Consider the following 18,398-nt stretch of genomic DNA (forward strand, 5'->3'; position numbering starts at 1 on the left):
AACCTATGTGATAATAAATTTAATATTGTATTATCATTTTTTTTATTAACACTAAAACAAATGTGTGATAGGACTAAGAAACAACTAGATGTAAAATGATATTAGATTTGTAAAATTAGATAACCCAAAAGTAGAAAATATATATATATATATATATATATATATATATATATATATATATATATATATAATTAATTTAATATTTTATTAATATTTATATATTAAATAGTTGACCATTTGTAAGTATGTAAAGTTAGTTTAAGTGGTTATGAGTTAAACATGAAATCTCTTTTTTTAAATTGAAGAGTTCACAAGTTCAACTTTCTTGATCCCTTCAACTTTAGGTGCTTTAAATTTAAACACTTGATTTACCCCATTTACCATCCTCGATTTCTTTAACATTAACTACTTCAAAATTTAACACTTGATTTACCTCATTTACCATCTTCACATAATGATTCACAAGGTTTTCTAAAAAACTTCTACTAAAGAAAAAGCTATGTATTTAAAAACTTATATGAAAATTTATAATATCCAAATTTGGTTATTTGTATGTCATCATTCATTATTTAAGTAATATATTGGGGAAAGGTAGTTAGCTAAAGCAAATAAATTGAATTCAATAGATAGAGTTTGAATTTTGAGTGATTTTTATGTTCATATAAATTATTGGATGAATGATTACACCTTGTTCACTATCCATAGAATTGGCATTGGTATAAGTGGTGTGAGAAATAACATGCATATATTGTCATATTTACCTTCTCTAAATCATATAATCTTGTATAGTGATGGGTTATGGCCTTTTGAGTGAGATGGCATGATGCTTGAAATGGAAACATCCATCAAGAGTAGTTGGTTGTTATGTCAACATAAGTAGAGATTCCCAAGAGGGAGAGGAGCATCACATTGATCATTGGCAAGATGTCAAAGCGATGAGTCAAAACTTACTAGTGTCGATTGAGTTCCACAGTCCCCCATTGCAACTAGATTGTTGTTACGTGTTGTGGTTGTCATCCACACGAGCATGAATTTTTGCAAATCAAACAATTATCATGTTCTTTATTAGAAATCCAAGCCTTTGTGGACCACAAGTATTCATGTTATTGTGCTTGTCCAAGATTTTCCAATAAATCGTTTTGCATGTGTGAAAAAAATGCTATTTCCAATGAGTGGAGATATTGTTTTTATATTATGTTGTTTATTTTTGGGGTTTTTTTGGAGGCAAAATATACATGTGCAAAGTTATTTTTCAAAAGTTAGAGCACAAAAGGATCTCATTTCAACAACTTCACATAGAAATTAGGGGATTCACCAAGACCAACTTGTTGGGATCAAGTATTTTTGGATTAGTTTATAAAAGAATTTTGAGTAATGGCACAATTGTTGCTATGAAAGTTTTCCAATTGGAAAACAACTAGGGTGAGAAGAGTTTCGAAGCAGAGTGTAGTGTCGACATCGAAATTTGGTGAGAAGCATAACCTCATGTTCCAACCTCCATTTCAAAGGATGAGCATTCCAATTTATGTCTAATAGAAGCCTAAAGAAGATTTTTTGTCGTGATAGAGATGAAAACATGGTGAGGATGCATGTGGCTTGGGCTCAAAAACATGACTAAACATTGTCATTGATGTGACCCATGCCATGGAATGTCTACATCATTATTCTCATGTGGAAGTAGTGCAATGTGATCTAAAACCTAGCAATGTGTTGTTGGATGAAGACATGATAGGCGATGTGACATATTTTGGTCTTGCAAGATTGATTGTTGCAGAGTTTGGTGATTCACGTACTTCAATACTTATTTTGAAAGGGTTTATGGGTTACATTGCTCAAGATATGGATTTTTTTAAAATTAATTTTCAATGTTCTCCTTATTACACTCACCCGATTATTTTTCCCAACTTTCAAATCTTTAAACATATTTCGGTTAGCATATATTATCTCTTTGTGATTACTCATACTCTTGATATGAATATTTGATGGTTTTTCAACAATTGATTGCTTGGATTGTAGATTTAGGATTGGTTTAATTTATTATCTTCTTGTGATAACTATTACTTTTATGAGTACTATTAATATGAAATTTAGATCCTTTTTCAACCAATTTCAGATCCTTTTTCAACATTGGATTGAGTGGATTGTAGATTTATGTTTGGTTTTAATTTATTATCCAGAGGTGGGATCCCTGAATCAAGCTTGCTTGACAAAAACTGACAGAAAGTAATTGCATTATGTTTAATCAAGCTGGCTTAACAAAAACTGACAAGAAATTAATTGCATTATGTTTAGAGTCACAGGTGGAAGAATTACTATAAAGATTTACCCATGAATTAAGAACAAATGAATTGATTTCACGGACCATGTTGGAGTTTGACTAATTAATCTATATTGTATTGAATTTCCATTCTATATTTGATATTTTTAAATTTTATGAAAATTGGATTGAGTACAAGTGATGACAGTCGCACTTTTCAACTATATCAATTTGGGCTTTAGGTTACATTGAGAAGTGTGAAGATTTATGTTATGAAGTTTCTAACTATTATATAATTTGTGAAGATTTATGTTATGAAGTTTCTACGTATTATACAATTTTATCGACCTCTTAAGATTATATATATTCCCTGTATGTATTACTCAATTTTTGATACTCTACAGATTTTTTCAAGTTTAAAAATGGAGCTCTTATTTCAAGTCAGTCCCTCGAGCTTCCAATAATTAGTCTATTCTCAAAAACACATTAAAAGTTTATATGGTTTCAAAATTAGAAGTCACCATGAATCGTTATCAATTTTCAGCAATCTCAATGTTGTATTCATCTCACAAGTTAATGAGGTTGTCATATTATTATTTAGCATCCACACTTTACTTTCGGGTTCTTGATTATGGATGCTCTCTTCAATTGACATTTTCCATTGCTCTCTGCAATGGGCGCTCTTCGTTCACTAAAAGAGCTGTGGGTCCAATATTTCAATATTGGATGGTCTTGAAGTTGTTTATGTTGTTGCTTGCACAATAACAAAATATCAATATCAGTCACTTCCATATATTGACAATGGTGTTGTAAACACAACGAAAGAGTACAAGAGAGAAAAGGTTTCGAAGTCAAGAGATAAGAGATGAGATAGTGAGGTGCTCCATCCTTGATTGAGGTGAAGTCCAAACTGTTAAGGGCATGGAAAGGAACATGGAGAGGACAAACCTTTTATAATTTTGAGTGATGCACTCCATCCAATTATTCAGGAATGGTGGATTACTCGCTTAATTGTTTATGCAGAGTCAATCCATTTCTTCAGGAATGGTGGATTACTCGCTCAACAGTTTATGTGGAGTCTTTCATAGATTATGAAGGGGAGGCCCATGTATGGGTAGAGGAAGACTATGTAGTGGCATTTTGTTTTACCTCCGGAAGGATACAATGATCGTACTTGTCTTATTCATTTGGGAATTTTGATTATTCGAGTGTTTTTAAATGCGGATGAAAATATTAATAGCTAGGCCTTCAATTATTTGACTCATATAACCCATTTCTTCCCTGAATCATAGAGTTGTAATTATCATGTTAAACATGAAGCCACAATGAAGGCGTCGGCGCGGACAGCTGACAACACCATCTAGCACTGACTGCCGCCTACGCCAAAAGTTATCGCCGTCCACGACTGACGTCGTCGTCTGCAGCCAAACCTAACACACGTGTAGCGAATTCTTATAACCTCTGTGCTCATTTATAAATTTGTATTTGCATGACCTTTAGAATCCAAGTCAAGGCAAGGCCCTACATTGATGAAAAGCTTTTGTTTTATGTTTTTCATTCTCGTGTGTGATTTGTTATTTTTTGTCTTGTGTTGTCTATGCTTTTGTCGGGCTGTTTAGGATATATTAAAATAAGTATTTTTTACTAGATATTGGTGGATTGTTGCAATGGTTTTTTTATCTAGCTTATTTCATTCCTCATTTTTCATTGATGAAAGTTTCTTTGAAACACCCTTAATGGACAAACATTGATCCTTCAAAATCAATATATCCTCCATGTGTGATTTCCATAGGGCAAAATTAGCCCTGCTTAAATTCTCCATGTCAATTACTACTGTATCCATTCTCAATAAAATTCACACCCACAAAAATCAGATTATGGCTTACAAAATAAAACTTTTGATCTCCTTGCAAAATTATTATTTTACACATATAATACATAAACCAATAATATCCTCCTTTCTTTAATTAAAAACAAAAAAAAGGAAGGATATTATTGGTTTATGTATTATATGTTAAAAATAATAATTTTTAAAGGAGATGAAAAGTTTTATTTTTTAAAGGGTAACTTGAATTTTGTGGGTGTGAATTTTGTTGAGAATGGAGACAATAATAACTGACATGGAGAACTTGAGCGGCGCTAATTTTTCCCTATAGAAATTACAGATAGAGGATATACTGACTTTGAAGGATTAGTATTTTCTGATTGAGGGTGTAACAAAGAAACCCTCGTCGATTACACATGAGTAATGGAATAAGCTAGATGGAAAGGAAATTGCAATAATCCACCAATATCTAGCAAAGAATGTGTATTTTAATGTGTCCAGAGAAAAGACACCAAAAGGATTATGGAAGAAGCTCCATGATCTATATGAGAAGAACATGAAATCAAACAAAGTGTTCTTAATAAAGAAGCTTTACAATATCAAGATGAAGGAGGGTACTTCAATTGTAGAGCACTTGAATGAATTCAATATTATTACTAGTTAGCTTGCCTCTATTAAAATCATACTAGATGATGAAATTAGAGCCATTTTGTTAATGTGTTATATGCTAGACAACTTGGAAAATTTAATTATAGATATGAGTACTTCAACACCTATAGAGACCCTGAAGTTTGATGATGTGAGCAACAATTTAATGAATGAGGAGATGTAACGCAAGTCAATTATGGAAAACCAGGAAGGAGAAGCTACAACTTTAGTTGATCATTATAGGGGAATTGATCGGGGCCGACAAGGGCGATCAAGATCGAGAGGTTGATCAAAATCAAGGAGGGGCAGACTCATTTTCTTTCATTGTGGGAAACCTGAGCACATGAAGAAAGAATGTCGAATCTAGAAGAAAGGACAAAAGGATCAGAGACCAACCAATACAAATCACAAGTCATCCAGCACAAATGAATGTGAGACTGTTGTTGTAGTCACAGATGGTGATGTGTTATTTACTGTTTCAGTAGAAGATGCATGTTTATATACATCTAGCAGTAGCTTTTATTAAATCATTGACTTTGGGTCATCTCATCATGTAACCCCATGCAAAGATAATTTTGTTGCATATAATCCTGATGATTATGGTAGAGTGCATTTGGGGAATTATCACTTCTGTAGTATTGTTGGAGTGGGAGATGTCTAGATCAAGGTGAAGGATGACCATGATATATTGTTGAAACAGGTCAGGCGTGTACCATAAATGTGCATGAGTTTGATCTCTATGGGACAGCTGGAAGATGAAGTCTATTCCAAAAGATTTAGAAAAGGAGGCTGGAAAATTAGCAAAGGAGCATTGGTCATGGCCAGAGGACCCAAGACAAGAACATTATATACATTGAATGCAATGTTAGGGAAATCAGATTTGGCTGTTGTCACAAAAGAAGGAAATTTCACAAATTTGTGGCATAAGCGCTCGAGTCACGTGAGCGAGAAAGGCTTAAAAACCATTGTTGGTAAAAATTTATTACGAGGTTTGAAATCCTATAATCTGGATCTTTGTGAGAATTGCATATATGGTATAAAAAGAAGGATTTCATTCCTTAGAGGTGGCCATGACAAAAAGAAAAATGTGTTAGAACTGATACACTCAGATGTGTCTGGGCATAATAACATCAAGTCATAAGGAGAAGCATCATATTTTGTAACATTTATAGATAATGCATTCAAGAAGGTTTGGGTCTACCCTATGAAAAGTAAAAGTGAAGTATTTGAAATATTTCAAAAATTCCATGTTATTGTTGAAAGAGATATTAACAAATTTCTCAACTATTTGAGAACAGATAATAGTGGAGAATATTGCTCAAATGCATTTAAGGAACATTGTAACAGGTTTGGCATAAAGCATGAGAAGATCGTGCATGGTACTCCTCAAAGGAATGGTGTCATAGAAAGGATGAATCACACCATTATGAAAAATGTGAGAAGTATGTTGTCCAATTTTGGTTTGAAGAAGCATTTTTTGGCAGAAGTTATAAGGAGAACTTGATATCTTGTAAATTTATATCCAAGTACAGTCTTGGATGGTTGCATCCCTGAAGAAGTTTGGACTAGTAAGAAGTTGAATTATTCTCACTTGAAAATATTTGGATGTAAAACATGTGTACATATTCCCAAAGGAATTATAACTAAGCTAGATGATAAATCTATGAAATACATTTTCGTGGGATATGCAGATGAAGAATTTGGTTATCGTTTACGGGATCCAGTCAAACATAAAATTATTAGAAGCGAGGATGTTATATTTAATGAGTCAGAAATGTTTAATAGGAATGTAGGTGAGTTGGAGTTCAAGAAATTTATTGACAGGTTTGAAGAGAAGTAGGAAGACACCCCACCAATGCAAGAAAATGAACAATAAATTCAGGAGTAGGAAGGACAACAAGTGGAAAATGACGGACACCAAGATGAAAGAATCTTGCATGAACCTTTACAAGAGATTCAACCTAATAATACACCACCATAGTTGGTTCACAGAACTTCTAGGCCCCATACGCTTTCACAAAGGTATCCTCCTTCAAACTATATACTATTGAATGATGAAGGTGAGCCTGATTGTTTTCAAGAAGCTTGTAAAGTTGAGCACAATAAAGAATGGAAGAAAGCAATGGAAGAAGAAATGAACTCTTTTCTAGAAAATAAAACTTGGGAGTTGATAAAGCTCCCAAAGGGTAGAAAATATCTACAAAACAAATGGATTTATAGGATTAAGCATGAAGGTGATGAAAAGAATGAGAGGTATAAAGAAAGGCTGGGGATGAAAGGATTTTCCCAAAAGGAAGGTATTTACTTCACTGAAATTTTCTCGCTTGTTGTTAAGATGTCATCCATTAGAGTCATTCTTGGTCTTGTCACTACTTTAGACTTAGAATGTGAACAATTAGATGTAAAAAATTATTTCCTTCATGGTGAATTCGAGGAAGAAATGTATATGGAGTAGCGAGAAGGCTTCATTGAAACAATAAATGAACACCTTGTTTGTAGGTTGAAGAAAAGTCTTTATGGGTTGAAATGGGCACCTCGACAATGGTACAAGAAATTTGATTCATTGATGTTGGAACATAGGTTTCATAGGTTGGAAGTTGACCATTGTGTCTATATCAAGAGGTATGATCAAGGAAAGTATATCACATTATTGTTATATGGGGATGACATGTTGATTGTTGAGCATGATAAGAATATGATCAATAGGTTGAAGAAGGATTTGGGAAGAAAGTTTGCAATGAAGGATTTGGGTCCCGCACAACAAATATTAGCCATGAGGATCATGTGTGATAGGAAAAACAAAAGTTTGTGGTTGTCACAAGAAAAATATATCAAGAAGGTGCTTGAAAAGTTTAATATGAAGGATTTCAAGCCAGTTGGTACACCCCTTGTAGCTCACTTCAAGCTGAGTACTGAGTTGTCTTAGTGATGACAAGGAGAAGGAAGAGATGAATAGGATTCCTTATGCTTCAGAAGTTGGAAGATTCATGTATGCAATGGTATGTAAACAACCACACATTGCATATTCAATGGGAATAGTGAGTAGGTTTCTTGCCAATCCAGGCAAACAGCATTGGCAAGCAGTAAAATGGATTTTGAGCTATCTCAAAGGTACTAGCCATTATTGTTTATTTTTTGGTCATAATGAGACTATGCTTGAAGGATTTACAGATGCAAATATGACTGGAGATATGAAAACCAAAAATTCCACTACAGGTTATTTGTATACATTTGTAGGTGCAACAGTATCTTGGGTGTCTAAGGTACAAAGAATAGTAGCTCTCTCTACAATAGAGGCAGAGTACAGGGGCTTGTAAAGAAATGTTGTGGATGTAGTGATTCCTAGGAGAGAGAAATAAAGCAGGACAAGTATGTGCTTTATTGTGATAGTCAAAGTGTCATTCACTTGGCGAAAAACCTAACAATTCACTCAAAAACCAAGCACATTGAATTAAGGTATCATTGGATCCGACATGTGTTGGAGGAAGGAAAATTATCCTTGGAAAAGATCCATACATATAGGAACCCTGCTGATATGCTCACTAAGATTCTACCAAGAAACAAACATGAGTTATGTAGAGGTTTGGTAGGACTCAGCGTGACTTGATTCATGAGTCTTCATTTGGCTTCAAGTGGGAGAATGTTAAACGTGAAGCCACAATGAAGATGTCGGCGTGGACTGCCGACAACATTATCTGGCACCGAATTCTACCCACGCTGAAAGTTATTGCCGTCCACGACTGACGTCGTCTACAACCGAACCTAACACACGTGAATTTCACATGTATCTAATTGTTATTAGCTCTGGTCTCATCTATCAATTTGTATTTTCCCAAGCCTTAGAATCCAAGCCAATGAAAGGCCTTCCAGTAATGAAAAGCTTGTGTTTTATGTTTTTCATTCTTGTTTGTGATCTGCTATCTCTTGTCTTGTGTTGTTTGTGGTCCTCTGTGCCTATCATCTCGTTCCTTGCCACCGAAGGATTCATGACATTTGTTGACCATGGAGTTATTCATATTCGAAAAATTTCATAGTCTAGTGGGAAAGTTTAGAGTCTTGTAATAATGGGCATCTTATGGGTTAAAGCATTAAATTGACACGTGTGTTAAAGCATTAAATTGGACATACTTGGTGTTAAAGTTTTATATTTTTATGTGGGGAAAGTTCAAAATTATTGTTATTATTATTCAATGTTAATAGTAAATATTTGTTATGAGAGTTTGTAGATTTCTGTGGTGACAATTTTGAGATTTTTTATTTGGATTGTCCACAGCCTCCATTTTCCAATCTACTTTTCGAGTCTATAATAAGACTCGTCTTCACGACTAATTTGCAAAGAAGAGAAGGGAGTGAGGGAATAAATATTAGAGAGATGTCAAAAGAGAGGAGGAGAGTCAACCAACAAATCTATAGAATGAAAAAAACCCTAAGCAAAAAACCACCGAAAATGAACACAATATCTCATGTGATATTAAATATTTAATTAATTTATTTTTAATTAAATATTCAATTAATTTATTTTTATTTTATTTTAATAACTTTCTATTTATATGTTATTTTTATAAATTTTTAATTATGACTAATGAAGAGGAATATAATAATTACTAATACTTTAAATTCATTTGATTAAAACTACATAAAATGAATGCAATATCTAATGTGATATTAAAATGTTCGTTTTTATAAATGGAAAATGTGATATTAATTAATTTATTTTTAATTAAAATTTTAACTAATTTATTTTTATTTTATTTTAATAACTTTATATTTATATGTTATTTTAATATGATATTAAAATGCTTATTTTTATAAATGGAAAATTTCATAGTGAATCCTAAAACAAATCACAGAATTATCATTATGATTTTATAAATATCAAGTGATGAGAGGAAACATGGTTCTAGGTTAAACATTACACATCATTGAGAGAAAACATATCATAAATTTGTTTAAATAGTTTAGAAATATGGAAAACAAGAATAACATCAAAATTTTATGTTTTCAAATTTGTTATCATAATCTGCGGCCATGTTTATCATGTTAGCCTTATAATTTTAAACAATTTCTCCAGATTGTTTTAATTTAGTATTTATGTTCTCTTCTAAATTATACATATTAATAGAATACATTTTTATTTACAAATAAGAATCCAATTAGAGTTTTGTGCTCAATGGTAAATTTAAAAGAGTCAATTTGAGGACAAAAGTTAAAACAATAGAGAAGCTTCCACTATCAACCATATGGCTTCTCTAATTTTATTTTCCATCATTCTCTCGTCAAGTAGTATGTTGAAGATATTCCACTGATCCATCCATTTCTTCCTAAAGATCAAACCACTCATTTCCATGGGCTACGACAGTTTGAAATCTCTGCAAAAATGTTTGGAACAACAAGAAGCCTTGCAGTAACCTAGTGTGCATGCCCTATTTCCTTTAGGGACTCTAATTGATTGTCTTTGCTAAATTAGCACACATTAATGGAGAGATATCTTTCGGCCAAACTATATATAATGCTATCAGGGAATTTAATTATGTTTAATTTTATTAAGAAATTTTGATGCAGAAACCAAGTTTGTTCCCTCTTCTAAGGACTCTTTTAATTTCAATAACCCTAGATGAGATTAGAGGCCAATATTGTACCGTTTGTTGTGATTACTTTTTCTTAAACAAATTGAAAATATATTCAATTTCTTATGATAACACAAATTAACAACATATCAGTGATGTGGAATGATAGCTTTCAGCAAAAAGTTGTAAAAAGAGGAAGAACCTATATTTCACGTTAATAATTTTACAATGTTATAAAAAAATCTTAACAACATATCAGTGATACGGAATGATAGCTTTCAGCAAAAAGTTGTAAAAAGAGGAAGAACTTATATTTCATGTTATTTATTTTACAATCTTATTCCATCCTAAATTCGAAATACATTCAATTTCATCCCATAACAAAAATTAACAATACGCCCATGGTTTTTTCACATAATAGAATTGTGGTGAAAGGTTTTATTCAAAGTGGATTGAAATTAAAATGAAGACCACGACTAAAAAAATAAGATCCAACATATTCTCTGAGTTAAAAATTAGGACACTAAGAGGTGGAGGGCATCTTATATTGGTTGTCTATAACAATTTAGAAGGTTGTATAGATCTGAGTCATTTCAATATTTTTGAAGGTATGGGGTCACTTCAAAGGCTTTGAAATCATTGAAAATCAATTCGGGTGTGGAAGAATTATGCTCTTTAAACCTTGAACCATAAACTTACAACTGGGATCTTAATTTTTGCATACATAGTTTTGGGTAATTTTTATTCCACACAGAGGTGGCATATAAATTATATGGGTCATCCAAAACATTTAAGAAAATATCATTGTCACCAAGATCTATGAAATAAAAAATTCACAGAAGGTATAGATATAGGCAGCTTCAATATTTTCTAAGGTTATAGAGGGTTTCAAAGTCTTGAAAATCCCTTGGGACATAAAGTAACTATGTCTTTCATGTCAACATATACCAAGCATCTAAATTATAGCATGAAATTTGATGGCAAAATTGGTAGATGGGTAGTTTTGGATAATCTTTATTATAGGAAAAAGTAGCATATCATATGGATTATTTAAAATAGTATAAAGAATTTCATTGTGACCAAAATTTGGTGGAGTAAAATTTTTTGAAAAAAAGAACATAAATCTGTTTTGAAATTTTCAAGGTTTTGGGTCACTTTAGACACTTTAGAAACCCCTAAATATGGCTCAAAAACCTTATAAAACCATAGGTGTGGAAGAACTTTGTCCTTAAAACTCTGACATGTAAATTTATACCAAAAGTTGATGGTAAAAACAATAAATATTAATATCATAGTTAAATATTGAAAATAAAATAGGAAAAACAAGTGAATCAATCTTTCAAATGAAATGATTTTTTAATTTGAAAAAAATATTCAAGGAAAATAGATATGAAAGATTAGGATTTGCCTTACCTAGTTGATGAATTTCAAAAGATGAAATATATGGTGGATTATGCTATCTAGATAGATATCTTTTAATTTGAAAAAAATATTCAAAGAAAATAGATATGAAAGATTAGGATTTGCCTTACCTAGTTGATGAATTTCAAAAGATGAAATATATGGTGGATTATGCTATCTAGATAGATATCCAGAGCCTCTGCGGGAGCTTTTTGTATGCTAACATGGAACACTGTTGTAGGGTTACAAAGTCCTTAAGCTCTTCATCTGCTTGATTTGTGCGAGAGTTAAAAGCTTTTCAAACTGAGACACGGTGTCCACGTCAACCACCCTGTATTTGCCAAAGGGGTCAGATGGGTTTGCATAGAACTCCTTAATGACTTTGGCATTCCCTACAATCTGCTTGTCTTTCTTGCCGTTGTGGTAGAAAAAGAAGAGGTCCGCAACTTTCATGGCCTTCATGTTGTTCTGGGCCTGTGCATTTCTCACTCCATCTCATTACAAGATGTCATTGCTGGCAGCCTAGTGCTCACATGGCCATTTATCTGGTCCTTTCTTTAATAGTCATAATTTATCCTGTCTGAAATGGAAAAATCTTCTTTCTGGGATAATAGATCGCCCCGAAATTTTCAACAACAGAAAAAAACAAAACTTGTAAAATTCAAAATTTAAATTTCTTTTGACAAGTAACATTACCACAGCACTTCTCTAATGCGCTAAAAGCCCCTTAACGGGTTGTAACTTGTTCAATTTTGAACACTAGTGGAGAGAGCTAAAATAGAATAAACGTACTTAGTTGTACCCATGATAAGGACAATCATTTATTGATTGGCGAGGGTCAGTGCTCTCGTGGCATTGTCGTATCATGTGTACAATGAAAATCCATGAATAACACGTCTCCCTAAAGTTCTTATGTAGTGCTATAGTAGTTAAACTTCATTGTACTTATCTCCATATTGCTAAATTATTCACTAAAGTTATTTTAGGGCCAAACACTTTCATCGTCACAACTCATGACATTTATTTTTGGGCAGTAGAAAGAGAGAGACGAGTCACCACTATTTTGTGACCCAAAATAGTGTTCTTTTTTTCAGAGGGAAAAAGACTAACTGGTATATTATTATTTGAACCAAACCAGTTACATCTTACAAACATATGTTTTAAAAAGTCATTAACCATTGTACAGGCATCAACTAGATTTTTAAAACTTAAATGCTATCAGTGGAGTAGAGTTTCAAAATAGTGAGAATATTGAGAATATCTAGATAAAAAAGTATGACGGAGAATAGTATAAACCAAAAAATACCACTACAGAATGACAATCCTACCATCTTCTGAGATGTTGCCTACAATAAAAAAAGAGAAATACATGAAGCCATATGGATCTTGAATGTCCAACTTGGAGAGACAACTTGCAACACAGTTGGACTTGGTGTAGATGTGGGTGATGTGAACCTCTGAAACTGACACAGCAGGTTCTTGATCCTCTCTCCATCCCCGAAGGTCGAGTGGATCGAACATTGATGTGCCCGGGAAGCCATCACTGATGGTCTTAGAATCCCCCTATATGCTTATGTTCAAGATATTCTTTGATAGTGTGAACCAAAGTAGTCCCCAAAAGGCAATTATCTCATCTTTGGTATTTGAGCCCCTCCCCTCAAATATGGAGCCAAGCCTCCCATCTACACAGACCCTGTTGGGAAGCACCATCAAACTATCCAACTAATAAAGCAATGTTGGGAAGCACCATCAAACTATCCAACTAGTAAAGCAATGTGTGGTGAAGTGAATCTTTTGGACATGTCCTCGATGTCCACACACCGTGGAGGCATATAGTCCAGCAATGAGAGGACCTTTGAAACAATGGAATGAGTGTTGATCAACACCCCTTGGAAAATGTAGTGGTTGGGGGCTTTCCAAATCTCCCAAAAAGTGAACAGTGGGATATAGGCCTGAAGACCCACCCCGAATTCTCCCCATCTCAGAGAATGTTCAATAGACAGAAATGTGGTGGAGGGTAACCTACAAAAGGCAATATAATAGACCAAGTGAATGAGAAGATGGATTACCGATTTCACCCACTCACCACATAATGTAGCAACAGAGCCCAGAGGAGCCCCGTTTACATAAGTTGTCCCAAGTAAGGATACAATTTCTCCAAGCCAACCAATAGAAACATATAATTTTGAGAGGAGTGTGGGATTTCCAGATAGGGAGAAACTAGGACTGAGGAGCTTAATAAGTATTGATATGTGAGAAAAAACAATAACAATCAGATACTACCACAAGTGTTTTATGATCTTTCCCCAAGTGATGGAGTCACCACCAGGCTAATGACAAACACCAATATTTCTCAAACATTGGACGAAGTGAGACCATTGTTGGGCTAAATTCCCCGTAAATCAAATCTGTGAAGCATCCTGCCAAACTAAAAATGGTCCCCAACACTTAGAAATGGTCCCCACCACTCTGATATTATCTGTGCCAATAAAAACAAACCACGCTCATGAATTGTCTCTAATAAAATTCCTCTGGGACAAGAATCTGCATCCACACCCAATATATCATCCATTCCATTCATGAACTCCTCAAGGAAAAAAACAAAAGATTATTAAATATGTATTGTAAACCAAATCCATTGATGACAAAGAGATTAAAAATAACATTGAGCACTGCATTAGATTTCTATATAATGGACATACATTTCTATATTATGGGCAGATCGATATTCGAGCAGGATTTGATAAAATTATAGCAATGGTGGGTTTAGCAACCTAGAATGAAGATTTGAGACATAATATCGAGTAGGATTTCATAAAATTATAGCAATGGTGGGCGATCTAACAACCTAGAATGATGATATGAGGCATTTTTCTCCAAAATCTGAAACAGATATGATTGGGATAAATACTTTGAAAAACTAAGTCCAGAAAAGAGTAAATGAATACGAATAAACGGAGGGGTAAAGTTAAAGTGAGATGAGTTAGCTTGCTCTGTATGTTTAGAATATTATCATGGAAGGGGGATAAACGGAGGGGTAAAGTTAAAGTGAGGTGAGTTAGCTTGCTCTATATGTTTAGAATATTATTAAGTAAACCGGTTAGAAATGTGATTTTTTTTAATATGGAACACAAAAAATGAGTCATAAATGTGATTTTTTTAATATGTAGCCCAAGCACTCGTCTTCAGATTTTCATTTGACAGGTAAAAAAAAATATTTAACGGCGGCTGTATATCAACCACTATAAGGGAAGACCAAAATAAGGGAAGACCACCTTTCGAAAACGGACGTCAAATTCCACCAAAATATGTCAGCCCTGCACTAAAATAGGGCACCAACGACCACCAGCATGGTGTGAATCCCAACTCCACGCCCAAAGAATATAGAACAAGGGTCGGTCACAATAAAGCCCGGAGAAGTACGGAGGGAGGTACACAGTAAAATTATAGCATAAAGAATATATTATGTAGACCGAAACATGAAAACAGATGTCCGCTGAATGAAAGTATCGTGCATCGAGAGATCTAGAGGTGGGATACTCTCACCAACTCGCCATCTAATATAATACACCAGCACCAGAATGACACATAGCCGGAAAATTCAAATTGTATCGCATCCGATCCAGCGACAATGCTAGAAGAATCCCCAATACGCACAACCATGCCGCTGCAACCGTGAGAATGTCCACCACACAGAAAGCGAGCAACCCCCAGATTACAGAATGAAAGTTGAAATCCAGGGCACAAAGGACCACAGCAGATAATAACAATAAAGAGAACACGGTGATTGGCAACAACAACAACACTAACACCCCAAGAAATCACACCACTTACGACATATGTGGATGCTAATGTTTTTGCATGGGCGATAAATGATAAAAGAATCAATCCATTTGTGCCAAAGTGTAATCGAATTAGTGTGTTCTGGATTTTTACCAGCCTCCGCATCCCCCTCCAGAGAGTGTGTAATGAGAATGGCCCGCCAACCTCGCATTTGGAACCCTCAAGGAGTGTTTGAAATGTAAGTGATAGATTAAGAAGAAGATATATACTGCATTAATGAACAATAGAAGAATCTGGAAAGTCACAGGTGGTGGAAACAACCAAACAATAGTTACCTTGAAGGCCCACCAGCCATGCCCGCAGTAGAATCCCAATGTTAACACCGCCGATATGCAAACCACCCTTGGAAACCACTCACAAAAGGATGACAGTACCCTCAAAATATATAAAGACAGTACCCTCACAAACGTCTTCCTCATTGGCCTATTAGTCTTGCTCATTAATTTATGGTGCAGAGAAGGATAGCTAAGATTAGGTCGTTATTGTGTTGGTCCACCTTTATTTATTTATAATTAGAAAGTACATTTAACTTTGTTTTAAATTACTAATAATACTTCTTCCAAATCTTGACACAATCTGAAGCCACTTCTACGAGAGAGATGAACCATCATTGCTCGCTACTCCTTTCATTATTTTCACTCTTTCAAAAGGAAAAGGAAAGGCAATTCATCTTGCATTTTATATAATGTTTTACGAGTCGTTTACTAAAAAGAAATTAAGTTACTTTCCATGAATTTGTATTTACATTTATGATTACAAGGCAGAAATATCACATACAGAAATATCTATATCCAAATGACACAAACTTACAATTCAACACGCTAGCAACTTTTTTGTTATCGACTTTTAAGGTGTATTTTTTTGTTATCAACTTTTAAGGTGTATTTATTTCATTTTATATTTGGGGTTTATAGAGTTTTAACCTAGGTACAAATAATTTTGTTTTCTATTCATAATTTTATTTGTAATTATGTGAAATTATGTTATATCTATTTATTAGTGGGATGTTATTATTAGGATTACGTGAAGTAGAATTATCTACTTATTATGTAAAGATTAGGTGAAGTTAAGTTAAGTTTAGACACAAATAATAATTTCTCCAAAAAAAGACTTCCATTTTTAACCCTTACTCGTGAAATTTGAACTTGAAACTTGACTACACCCCACTGAAAGCAACAGTTGTACACCTCATAGGTTATATAAACTTTACATGCCATTTACAATAATTGAATCTATATAAAAATGATAATAATCATTCCTTACCCTCACCCAACAACAGGTGTACACCTCATAGGTTATATGAACTTTACATGCCATTTACAATAATTGAATCTATATAAAAATGATAATAATCATTCCTTACCCTCACCCAAAATAAATTCAATTGAAAAAATATTTATTTTAATTATTTGTAAATTTTTCTTCCGAACTTAACAATACTCTTTTATATTAAATTTAATTAAAATTAGTTTTAATAACATTTTTAAATAAAATGTTTTTTTATAAAAATATCAATCAAATTAATATTAATATTTATTTTCTAATATATTTAAAATAAAATAAATATTTATAAAAGTGGTTAATCAAATCAAATAAAAGTAAAATGTAAAAAATATAATTTAAATTTAAACATAAATATGTAGTTAAGAATATATTTGATTTTATATTTAAGTAGTAAAATTATAGAAGTTTAATTAGGTAATCATTTAAAATTATTTTCAAATAAAAATATTTATAACTCAGTTATATCTAAAAACTTATTTGAATTTATTAATTCATTTAAATATAAAAATATAATTGAAATTTTAAATATACAAAATTTCAACAAAGGTTTTTTATTTCAAATAATTTCATCTTCACATATATCATTTTAACAAAATAAACTAAAAACTATATGCATAGAGTTCACGTGTACAAATGAGCAATGGCATGCTACCACATGGTTCTTGTATTCTAATAGTGAATATTTTTTAAAGTTGAAATATGTACAATTTGAGTGGGAAATATGTACAATTTGAGTTTTTTTTGTAAGGTATAGATTCGAATTTAGAGAGGTAGATCATGAACACCTTTTTGAAAATTTTAAAGATGGAAATTTATCCAAGTTTAGAACCTTGGGGAATCTTACTAGTCTTTAATATAAATTATGTAAAATGTTTGGTGATTTTTTTGTAAAATTATTTAGATTTTTAACGATTTTATATTAGCTTGTATAAAATTTTAGCGATTTTTAAGTCAAAATAGTTTTATAATATAATAATTAAGTGAATCATTCTTTGAAAAATGGGTGAATCTATTTTTTCTAAATTAACCAACTTGTGAATACTATCTCCTAAATTTTTTGAAGTACATCTTTGTAATCTAAATAGTAAAATTGTTATTTTTTTTTTTTTTTTTTTTGCGCGCGGCCCGACCCTTCGCTCTCAAGCTAGGGTTCTGAGATTTCTGCTGCGTCGCCCAGGCTGCTGCACCTCTGCGCACAGCCTCGCCCCTCCCTCTGCAGTCAGATGGAGGCTCCTGAGAGCTCTGCCCCCCCTGCGGATCCGCCCCCTGAAGTCACAGCGTTCAGAAACTTGATTGCGAATGGGACAAATCGGACTCCTTCCGCGACACAGCAGAAATTCATCAAAAGAATGGATTCAATACCCTCTGTTGCCCTACCAGAGGAGGACACCTGCAAAGCGGCTCTGAACTTGGCAGAAAAAGGCCTCATAGGCCAGTTTACAGGCCTATGGCCCTCCCCCAAATCCGTGGAGGATTGGACCCAAAGAAACTGGAAACCTCTGATAAAAAACGGAGTGAAGAGTTATTTTGTGGGCAAAGGGTACTTCGTTTTTGTATTTGAAAACACGAAAGA

Source organism: Pinus tabuliformis, chromosome 1_2 (assembly GCF_031772625.1).
Source record: "Pinus tabuliformis cultivar Carrire ecotype Pingquan chromosome 1_2, CPIR1, whole genome shotgun sequence".
NCBI lineage: Eukaryota > Viridiplantae > Streptophyta > Pinopsida > Pinales > Pinaceae > Pinus > Pinus tabuliformis.